The sequence below is a fragment of the Crocodylus siamensis genome, chromosome 2 (assembly GCF_052110815.1).
Source record: "Crocodylus siamensis isolate JL-2025a chromosome 2, ASM5211081v1, whole genome shotgun sequence".
Lineage (NCBI taxonomy): Eukaryota > Metazoa > Chordata > Crocodylia > Crocodylidae > Crocodylus > Crocodylus siamensis.
The window spans coordinates 12,526,685-12,538,574 of record NC_143396.1 but is presented as its reverse complement, the minus strand read 5'-3'; the positions used below and the strand labels follow the sequence as shown (position 1 = coordinate 12,538,574).

At 47.7% G+C, this 11,890-nt stretch overlaps 1 long non-coding RNA gene across 1 annotated transcript; it reads left to right on the top strand.

The window, feature by feature from the left end:
* Positions 1 to 10,910: 10,910 nt before the first annotated feature.
* Positions 10,911 to 11,890, top strand: LOC149869959 (uncharacterized). Its single transcript, XR_016440411.1, has 2 exons — positions 10,911 to 11,043; positions 11,079 to 11,890. It is a non-coding gene; the product is annotated as an uncharacterized LOC149869959 (long non-coding RNA).

The following is an 11,890-nucleotide window of genomic DNA, read 5'->3' as shown; positions in this document are numbered from 1 at the left end:
GTCTCATCTGTTGTGCTTCTATCCAGCAACTCATCTCCCATTCTGTGTTTGTGCCTTTGGTTTTCCTTCCCTACATGCTACACCTTACGTTTGTCTTTGAATTTCTTCTGTCGTCTAGTGTCCAGATCTCCAATCCATCGCGATCCCTTTGAATTCTAATTCTGTTTTTCCAGGTGCCGGCAAGCATCCCAGTTTTGTGCCATCTCATCAGGAAGTTCTCTATTACTCTATCCAAATCATTAATAAAAACTTTAAAGAAGGGTGGACCCAAACAGACCCTCTGGCATCCTGCTATTCTGACAAAGATCCACTTATGGTAGCTGGCATCTCTAGTTTGCCTGTGGGAATGTTATGTGGGATTGTATCAAAACACTAAGTATATTATGTCCATCTATTATTTGCTCTGTCAAAGAAAGTATTCAGATTGGTTTGTGTAATATGTTCTGAAGTAGTTTTACTTTATTTGAATTGAAATCACTTATTATTGTAGAGTAAATTATCCAGCACTTCCTTCCTATCATCCTTTACTCTGGATTTTTTAATACTAGGAACCTTGTTATGCGGATGATATCGATACAGTAAAATCCCTATTATCTGGCATGAGTGGGGAATACTAAGTGTTGGTTATGTAAAAATTTGGAGTGGGGTTGGGAGGGTAGTGGCTGCATGCTGAGTGGCAATAGCATAGGGTGGAGGGTTGTGACAGCAGCCGCCACATGTGAGTTTTCCCTGCCCCCCTCTCGCATCTAGCTGGCCAGACTGAAATTCCAGTTAATAGAGTATTCCAGCTTGTCTAATGCAGATAACAGGCACTTTACTGTAGTATTATCTTCCAAAAGGGTTGCCAGTCCACACACACACAAATTACTAACAATTCTGGAAACAGTTTGCTGACAACCAAACTTTTTTTTTTACTGACGCACATATTTACTGATATGTGTTTTATATGATGTAAATATATCCCTTCTGTCAGGCCCCAGCTGGAAGTGCTGCATTCAAATCTAGGGTTTAACACCAGCCACAGTAAAAAAACCCCAAAACCCCAAAACAACAGAATTGTTTGCCAATAAAATCTTTTCAGTAAAAAATAGTGGTCTTGGATTGGCAAGCCTGTTTGACTGATGCAATGGTTTTATGCTGTACTACCCCCACCTCCCACCCCCCGGGTCTGCTACTTATCCACATACCCTCATGCCACCCAACCCCATCCCCACCTAGTCCTGCTTTCTCTGTCCTGGCATAGACCTCCAAAAATTGAACCTGCACCCCAGCAATATTATAGGAAGCCAATAAGACTCAGCAGCAGCAGCAGCACATGACTGGTGTATGTGTGTGTGTGGTTGTGTGTGGGGGGGGGCTATGAAGCACTAAGAGAATCGTCCCTGAAGGGTGCTGTGCTCCTGCTCAGATACGAGGTGACCCTGCTGTGCTCTGTCCTTCCTTTAACACAGCACCCAGCTTCTTCCTTGCCTGCCCCTAGAGTAGACCCTTATTCTTCTCCAAGCCAGGCATTGACATATAAGCTCACACACCTGTATTTAAACACTGAATATAATCACCTTGCTGTTTCTAAACTCCCAGCGTCTCCCAGTGAAAGAGAGTTGAATGCGTTACCCGGTGCCTGTTGTGGGGAAATTTGGTGGGTTGTTACTAGAGGAGAGCGAGGTAGTTAACCATGTAATGTCTGAAGTTAGGCACAAGGCATGGTAGCAACTTATAGACTGACTCATTCAGAGAGGCATGAGCATTCGTAGGTGAATATCCATTTTATGACGTGCTGTAGCCGATGGAGCTCACATCTCTCTGAATGAGTTAGTTTCTAAGGTGCCGCCCTGCCCTGCTTTGTCATTCACAGAGGTTAGCTCAGTGGTTCTCCAACTTTCTGATTTGAAGGGGTAGGCTTCACTGCAGTATGGAGTAATACAACCATTGATCATTACATATACACACTGCATAGTGTGAAAACAGCCCAAACCAAAGTAGGCCCCAGTGAATACACACCAAGGCACAGCGTGTATGCAGAGGCAACACTAGATCCTTCAGTGACAATGGGGGCAATTGCACACAGGCAGTGACAGCGGCTGTGCAATGCTGATGTCCTGGCCAAGCACCCTTCCTTATGCTTCTGCATATTGTCAAAGTAATTTTTTATATAAGTGCTGCCAATACAGGGAGCTAAAGTTGGACATGCGCAGATAACACTAGCTCATGGAAAATTCCACAGCGTGCCCAGCATGTGCCCCCTGGGTGACCTGTTGGCTTGTCAGTCAACCGTGACCTACTTTCAGCCCTGCGCATGCTCAGTCACCACGCAGCGCTCAGACTTACACATGCTCAGTTCACTAAGAGCATGATGTCACTGTCCAGAAAATTCCTTCAACCAAGCACCCCAATTGGCTGAAGGGTTGCTTTAAAAGTTTTCTGACCCCCACCTTTGGTGCGGGTTGTTGGCGCCTCGTTGGTGTGAGTGGATTGAGAGAGAGAGCGCTGCTCTATCTGCAAGCAGAGGCTGCTTTAGCAGGGACTGCGAGGCAGAGAGTGTTTGGGATCTGATTCCCCGGCTCTCCTTTCAACCTCATACAATGACTTACCTCTTTGATTTATCTCCGTGTATTGATTCTTCTGGTTACTGGACTGTCTCGGCTTTGATCCCGACTTCAATTTCGATTACGTCCTTCACGGCTTTTTGATTCCAGTTTCTGCTTACCTGGCTTTGAACTGACCTCGGCATTCCATATCGACTACGATTCGGCTCATTCCTACATACCTGATCTCCGCTGCATCACGTTCTGGTTCTCGACCTCGGCTTCGTATACGACTACTCGTTGTCCATTAACTTGGACTGGCGTCACGACACGTTACAGTCGTTCTTTGTACGTTAATCCCTTACATGAGTTGTTGACGAGCCCTGGGACTAGCAGTGGGCAGCCGCACCTATCCCTCTTGTAGGGGTAGAAAGCAAGGGCTCACTGCGAACCTCGTGGGCCAACAGACCCCTTTGTTGTTTATTGTTATCGTCTACTGTAACTGAAGATCAGTACCTACGCCGTCAAAAGTGTAAGTTAAATAAATCCAGCTTGCTTTTGAAACCATTACGCTTCCGTGCCTCATAACTCCACGCCAAAAATCCTGCCTGTTCCGTGTCCAATTTGCCACCACTCGACCAACCAACCGTGACCGAGACCGTGAGCTTGGCTCACCAGCTCCGGGTCCCTCGACACATATATGGCTTAAATGGAAATGCTGGGAAAGTAGCCTGCCAAGAAGGAACAGGTGATGGTGGGATGTGGTGCCAGGAGTGGAGAGGAGCTGCTGGCCCATCCCCTCCTGGCCCCTGCTGAAAAAGCAGCACTTAGAGTGAGGCAGGAAGCACCTGTTAATTGAAGCATGAGGAGTGGAGCGGGGATGCTTCAGTATCGGGAAGTGTCACTGTGAGAGGTTATCTTCAGTCTCAAGAGCTGATGGTAAAAGTAAAGTCAGTGCCAGGATTTAAGGAGTTTGTCCCAGTTTCTTCTGGTGCCAGGCCATGTAGCTGCTAGCCCTGGAACTGGGTTTGCAGGTGATGGTGACTGTATTTCCTAGAGACACCAACAGGGATGCTGGAGCCCGAGTAATCCCCGGACTGAAGTCTGTATGAGGGGGAAATTTAAAAAGAGCCACATAGCCAGGGGGAGAATAAGCAAGAGGAGAGCTGATTCTGTGGTTTCATTTTGAGCTTAGTGGGAGTCGGGGATCATGACTTCCAGTCCACGTTCCCTGGCTTGTTCTTGCCTTTTACATTAGAGATGCCTTGGATGAAAATCACAGCTCCTCCCAAGGGCGGGACCTGAGGCTGCTCATGAAACTGTGAAGTATGAAAAGCAACAACTCCAAGCAGAACCGAAGGAGCAGTCGGTTATGAGTGTGCAAGCAACTAGTTTCATTCTTTATGACAGCAACTTGGACTTTAGCCTCAGACTGGAGGTTTTTGTGTGGGTCTGCATCACTGTGAGCGTGTTTTTAAAGCTTTGCTGACAGTAATAATTTGCAGCATCTCCAGCTTCGACCCGGCTGATGGTGAGAGTGAAGTCGGTGCCAGACCCACTGCCGCTGAACCGGTCGGGGATCCCAGAGGATCGACTGGAGGCGTGGTGGATAAGGAGCTTAGGAGCCTGCCCTGGTTTCTGTTGGTACCAGTTTAAGTAGCTAACTCCCGAAGTGGCTTTAATGCTGGAACTGGCTCTGCAGTTGATGGTGACGCTATCTCCTGGAAACACGGACAGGGATGCTGGAGTCTGAGTCAGCACAGCTTGTCCACCGGAGCCTGAATTTCCAAAGATAATGTAAGTTTAATACGAGTATGTACTTTTTCCAGTCAAACGAAGCAATCACACCTGTAAAATATTCCCGTGAGCATCTTGAATACATGCTATGACTTATCCCCCGGCCCCCTCTCCCCAGTTGTACCAGGTGCTGTACAAAACGTGTAAAATCTTCCAAAGAGCTGAGAAACCCAGTGGAATTTGTAGGCTGTAGTTTACGGAGAAATGCACATTATCTCTCTAGATGCTTTAAGGCTTCTCCTCCTGGATCCCTGCCATATGAATGCATCAGATTCCTTTGTGGTCTGCTCCTTACCCTGGATCCAGGGCACTACCAGCAAGAGGAGCTGCGCCTGGAGGATCATCGTGGTATGTCTGACCACCCAAATGCTGATCAACAGACTATGACCAGTGACACCCATGGTTATATGAGCTCAGAGCAGCAGGGAATGAGATATGCAAAGCTGCCCCATGAAAATACACTTTACACCCTTGTGTATGTCTAAAAAGAAGTAAAGGGACCCTGGGTGGGATCAGAGAGTTCAACGCAAGAGCTCCTAGAGCAAGGGCCTCTGTTAAAAAGATGGTGGATGGGAATGACTGTTCTCAGCACTTTGACTGCTGCAGTGCACATGTCTCTCCCTGTTGTACTGGAGATCTCATGGCACTCAAGCTATAGAGAGGGTTATCTGCCTCTGAGAGTGAAAATGTAGGGGAGAAGAGAGGATTCAAGCCCAGGGCAGGTGTAATTCCTGAGTAGCTCAAGCTGCCATCTCTGCTCATCCTTCCTTGTCTTTACGTAACAGCATGGATCTGGCTTGGCAATAGTTGTCCACCAAGAGTTTACTTCTCCCAAACGCAGTTTTCTTTGGCCTGAGTGTAACTGGGAGTTTGAACTTAGTGAATGAACCAGAATGCTAGATTGTCGGTGTGCGTTCAAAGACAAGAGTACCCACCTGTCGGCGGGGGCACATTTCTCACAGGACAATCCCTCGCTCCCTCATGTCTCAGTTCGGGCCCTCAACGGGAACTTCCAAACCACCTTTCGGAGATGAGCCCATGAACCTCACTTCATAGATCTGCTGGATACAAAAAATCATGGACTCGATGTAGACATTGGACTTAGGACACATTACAGCCTGCCTGACATCTGATTCACCACGTACCTGCCAGACCTGACCTCTTACACCTTTCTTCACCCCTTCGCTCACCTTTTCTGCCCTTTGTCTTCCCGATTTCCAGCTATATCCTTTCTCACAGACAGCCTCTTTTCTACCTTGTATTACTACTACTGCAGAGTCTCCCTTACTCACCTTTGGCTTCCCCCCGTTCTTCCCTTCCCCCCACGCCCCCCCTTTTCTCCTCTTCCTTTCCTGCTCTGCCTTTTGGTTCCCTAATTTCCACCTATTTACATTTTCACTGACCTCCTGTCACACTTTTAACTTCTTTCGTTCCTTGGAGTCTCAGACCAGCAGAAACTTCCTGTGCCTGAAGAAGGGCAAACAGGAGGATTAATATTGTCTTAAAGTATGCTTCAGTCTTCCCCGATTGAGAACCTAGTTATCTATATATCTTCTCCAAGCAAGAACCCAGTTATCCCTTTAAGAAATCAGTTTTATTGAGCATCACAAAGTATTAATTCCAAGATCTAATCTTAGCAGTTTCCATAATCTTAGCAAGAAATGATCTTAGCAAGTCATTGTATATGACCAGTCCTAACGAGACGTTAGCTGGCCAGGTTTCCAGAGTGGGCAAGGTTCCTTGAAGAGAGAGATGGCATGCCTTCAGTTCTCAGGCATTGTCGGGGTGAGGAGAAATGGAGGATGTTTCTTTTGTTTAGGTAGTAATACTTCTAGCCTTTGAGTCACATAGCTACCAATTAGGCAACTTTTCTTGTTTTACATCAACAGCCTGAATTATGCCTCCCCTTTATCACTGTTTCTTTCCTCTCTTCTTGGTAGCAGGAGCCATCTGCTCCAGATGTGGCTAGGACACGCCATAACAAATCCTTTTAGTCATAAGAAGCCTCTATCATCTGACTCTTGCACAAAAACAAGCTGCATCAGACCCTTTTCCTTGCAGGGAGCAGGTCGTACAATCCCATAACTCCGTGACTGTACTCTTAGCCTACTTATGTTAAGGCAGCTCTAGGCCTTGCAGACCTGAGGGATCATTTCAGTCTTGCAAGTGTCAAGAGGCTGAACTGTCTTCACATTTGGAGTTAGATGCGGGAGGGGACTTCTTAGTTGGTTGCAAGTGGCAGGAGGAGGCAAGGTTTCCCCTCTGCCATGTAGCTCAGGGCCTAGGTTATTCATGTGGCAAAACTTGCTTCAATAATGTTCTGCAGCATCTTCAGCACAAGCGTTTTTCCCTCGTGTGAGGGAGCAGCGTAGAGGAAAGCACCTGGTTTAGATACAAAAGGGAAGCTTTCCTGGGATTGCCTGATGCACATGGATCCTGCTGTGCTCCTTTGCTTTCTGGGTCCCTGGGAGAGCAGGGAAATTAGTGACTTCAGCATTGACTTCACTTTGGGTGAGCTGCTTGGCGGGAAGGTCAGAGGAATACAAAACAGGACCTATCCAGTTTTTCTTAGTTTGAGAAACAGTCCAGTCAGCTCTACATCTTCTGTGAACACGAAGATCAACCCACAGCTCTCTGTCACCAGATGGCACTGCAAGACTTTAGTTTGGGAGCTGCCCAGCTCTCTGAAACCTCCAGGCGCAGCTCCGTGGAGGAGAGCACAGGGGAGCTGGAGACCCCACTGGCTCGGTCAGCCAGGGCCGTGGTCCGAAGGGACCGTGCTGGGACTGGGGGGAAGCTGCAGGCTGCTCTCTGAGTGCTCGGGGGACGAGCGGGTGGTTTGGGGACATCTCCAGAGGTGCGGTGGGCAGGCAGGAAATTAAAGTGTGTTACCACAGCGTTGATGTTCTTACCTGTTCCCTCCCTTTAGCACTGTATTTTCAATTTGCTATGCATGAATATCCTCATTGTTTTGTCTTACACAGCCTACCACTTTTCCCTGTTGGAAAAAAGAGAGGTGGGAGCTTTTCCCCCACCTGCTAAAATACAAACAGGAATTCTTCCTGGACCTGTTCTGAATTTTTTAGTGGAATTAAAAAAAAGATATTTTATAGAAAAAATCACTGCGGTCACATATTCTTATCTACTCTGCGTTGTTTCATGAACTTAGGTGTAAGGGCATCCTCTTTGCCCCCGGCTTCACATGTGCAGTAGCAGAACTCACCCCAGGAAGCAGAGATGGCTTTGGTTTCCCTGCTGCCGGAGTAACGCGCGGGGCTATATGGATCGCTCCCTCGTCTGTTTTGGTACCTGACCCTAAAGCCCTGAATCTCCATTCACTCGCCTATACCACATGAATGGACCTGTGCTCTGCTGTCCATTTGATAACATGTAAAGCAGTTTATATTTCTTTCTCCTAATCTCTCCTTTGTAGCTTCATTTTCTCTGAACCCAGGTCACCAGGAGCCTGAGAAGCAGACCAAGGCCAGGTCTGAGCTCAGAGCACTTCCCCGGTGCAGTTACAGTAGGATGCTGTGCAAGGAGAGCACCCACTGCAGCTGCAGCAGCTCTCAGCAAACCTGAAGTTTATTCCAGCCTCTCTGTGGGGCTACAAAGCACCTTTGTGCTGGAGTAACTCTGACTGCCCTAAGATCACGTGTCAGTACAGTTACATTGGTCACAAGCTGTGCATTGCTAAAGTCAGCAGCCTGGCTATGCTGACAAGTGTTTTCTGGAGACACCTTGGAAGTGGCCCTGCTGTGTCTAGAGTGACAGAGCCCAATCTGAGCCTTATGCAGCGTGTAAGGGTACCAGCGATGCCTGGTTGGAGCAGGGGGCTGTGAGGCAGGTTGGAAATATGTAATATTTTTCCATGGAAATCTGAGAAGCAACCACCTGTGACTGTATCTCCCTGGGCCCACTGAAGCCCCAGAATGAGAAGTGATGTACGTGTCTTGTGAATGTGTCCAGCTCTTTTATGCTGAAAGTGATGAAGGGTGCTGGTGAGGGGAGGGGGGAAATTTGACTGGGAGCAAACCCAGAGCAGTGGCACATCCCTCCAGGATAAAGCCACAAACCCGCTTGGTCTCCCAGTCCCTGCCCTCCCCTCCTTTCTTCCTCCAAGACCTGACTGACTGGGTGTAAAAGAAGAAATACTGTGAGGAAAGCAAGATAAAGCAACTCCTACCACAATATCCTGGGCTCCACTCTGAGACTAAGCAATACACCATCTTCTGCTCCTTCCCCTCCTGCAAAGGGTCCATGCCCCTATTCCTTCTCACATGTATCAGAGAAATGCCACGTGTGGCTCCCCGTTACGCTGTCAGTGGCATTCACTGCACCTGCCGCGTTGGGTGACGAGAGCGGCGTGGACTTTTCTGTTGCTCCCCTGCAGCCGTCCCAGCCCAGAGCCAGGCCTCCCCGCAGCAGCGCTGCCTGCGACGCCCCGGGCTGGCCCTGCCTGCTCTCACTCTGCTGGGGGCCGACTGTGCTTGTGCCATGCGGGGGAACAGGGATGGCTTCGCTTTCAGGAAGAAAATAAATATTACACTGCAAGATGTAAAGAGCCCCTAGTTCAGGTGGGGTGAAGTCTCTGAAACTTGATAGCAAACTCCCTGGGACTGTGCAGCTGGGCTGATCTGTCCTGCGGGCTGGGCCACAGGGGCAGCGTAACAGTATCTGCAGCTCAGACAGTGACGCCCTGTGGAAACCCCTGAGCCAATATTGAGTGGAGCAGTTGTGCCATCACGTGTCTCTTCAGGAAGCAGCTGTGGTGCTGGGCTGGGCAGCCCGGCAGGTTTTTGTATGGGTTTGTATCACTGTGTGAGGATAGCTGCGGTACTGCTGACAGTAATAATCTCCGGCATCTTCAGCTTCAACACTGCTGATCGTGAGAGTGAAATCAGTGCCAGAGCCACTGCCGCTGAACCGGGCTGGGACTCCCGACTGCCGGGTGACAGCATTATAGATGAGGCACTTTGGAGCTTGTCCAGGTTTCTGCTGGTGCCAGGATAAGTATTCATTTCCTGAGTAAGTAAGACTGGAGCTGGCTTTGCACCTGATGGTCACTCGATCTCCTGGAGACACTGCCAGGGACTCTGGGGTCTGAGTCAGCACAATCTCCCCGGAGGAACCTAGAAGGAAAAACAAAGCTGAATTCTCATAGTGCCTCCATCAAGCTAAGTAATGAGTCCAACAAGACAACATGGATGCTTTAGCAATGTTCCTTGTGTGCATTATCACAGAATTAAGTGAGTTTGTCTTCTAGCTAAAATGCGACCATGCAGCCAGGACTGCTTCTTTCCTCCTAGTCCTTTTTTAATTACTCATTTAGAGTTACAACGTTAGCCCATGGACATCCACACACAAAACTGTTCACTCCAGTGGGCTTTGTATGCTGGTCATGGTGATTACTGTGGTCTTTTGTCTTGGTTGCAGTCCTTCCCTCTCAAGGGAGTGCAATTCTCTGAGCATTTTTAAGCACCGGATAAACCCATTCCTAGGACTGCTGATTTATTTAAAAGGATTATTTTGCTATAATGAAGCTCCCAGTTTGCTACTTACCCTGGAGCCAGAGCACCACGAGGCAGAGCAGAGGAGCCAGTGAGACCATCTTGGTACGTGTGCCTGGCCTGCACTGATCACCAGTCTGGACCAAGTGCCCTGCAGCACTTATACTGGCTCCAAGCATCAGGAGGGCATAGACCGGGTGTAAAACATGCAAATTTGGCTCAGAGATGATTTGCAACTGATCTAAAAATAAGCTGCTAAAGGCACGTGGTGTTGAAGGGGCAGACACAGCGAGTTCATGGAGCTCCTTCACTTGGTGCTGAGCTGGTATTTGTCACAAGTGGATGGGAAGAGGGCTGCTAACTCATACGTGTTTGGGTGACAGCTTGTTTCATTCATACTGGACAAGTCCTGCTGGACACACTGTCACCGCTGTGATCTCCCTGTGTTAGGGGAGCCATTGGGGAAGTGACTTCTTCACTCCCTTCTCCTTTTTCTCACTTTAGAAATCTTGTGTAACATAAAGAAAAGCAGAAGATCTGGAACTTTGCCCTTCTAGAGGGTTTTCCAGGACATTAAGCATTTTGCACCATTGTTTATTGTCTTGTTTTCTTTCATTTTCACACAGACCATCTCCAAGGAGAAATAGCCTGGCAAATGGGAATCATTAATGGTCCGATTAAAGGGCAAGAAGTAATTGCCCACAACATGATTTATTTCAGCCCAGAGGAATATAAAACATTATATATTTCTTTATTTTTGTCTCTTCGCTCTGGTTCCATTTTCTCTGAACCTAGGACCTTGGGGGCCTGAGAAGCAGAGCGAGGCCAGGTCTGAGCTCAGAGCACTTCCCCGGTGCAGTTACAGCAGGATGCTGTGCAAGGAGAGCGCCCACTGCAGCTGCAGCAGCTCTCAGCAGAGCTGACATTTATTCCAGCCTCTCTGTCGGGCTATAAAGCACCTTTGTGCTGGAATAACTCTGACTGCCCTAAGATCATGTGGCAGGGCAGTCACTCGGTCACAAGTTGTGTTTTGCTAGACTCGGCAGCCTGGTTATGCCAACAACCCTGTCCTGGAGGCACCTGGGAGATGGCCCTGGTGCATCTAGAGAAGTGTTGCTCAACCTTTTAAGTAGCAATGCGTGGCGCACCAAATATTTTGCCATAGTTTTGAGAGGAGGAAGGGGCAAGAGAGTGTGATGGCCAGAACCAAAGCAATGAATAAGCAATAAATATGTGCTTCTTGGAGGCATTTGGAACTTTTGTCTAATATGAAGCTTGTATTTTTGTAACCCGCAAATGTAACTTAACTGTGTGGGACTGACTAGGCCTTGAAGACAAAGCTGTAGCTGTGAAATAAGCTGACCTAATAGCTCTTTCTCACTCAGAATTTTAGCCTTCATGATGCTAAAAACTGGATTCAACTGCCTAGCTTGTCCTTTCTTGAAACGTAGTGGATATCTCAAAAAAGCAGAGTCAGAGAGTCTGGAAGGGGCTGGATTTAGGCGGGGTCATGTTAATTTCAAACCTGAAGATGGTGTGTTGCAATTTGCTTATTGGATAAACCCAAGCTTGGGCAGTAACTTGTTACAGTAATTTCTAACACCTTTAACCCCATAGTATAACAGCCATAAAGTAATATTATAAATGGCTACATAACTAAAAATCAGCATAATTAAAATATAAAAGAACACAGACGTCATAGTAACCCTGGGGAAGGAGGGAACAGAAGGGTCATAGCTGTCCCGTACCCCACGGATCTCTCTCACTCCCTGTGAGAGCGAGGACCAGATCCTGACCGAGGGACTTGCACCGGTATCCTTCGGGCAGCCCAGTTCAGAGGCGCCTGACTTCGCTGATTCAACTTGCCGTGCATCTTCTAACCGATAAGTTGCTAACCAAGTGGGAACTCCTGGTTAATTTCTTTATCTGTTTTATTATCACTGTCAATTTTAGTCTGTATTGTTATGTGGTCTGCTAATTAACTTAACCTTTTTATTAACTATTATATATGCAAACTATATTTTTTGTTGTCATAAGTAAAATTCATTCTTCTTTGTA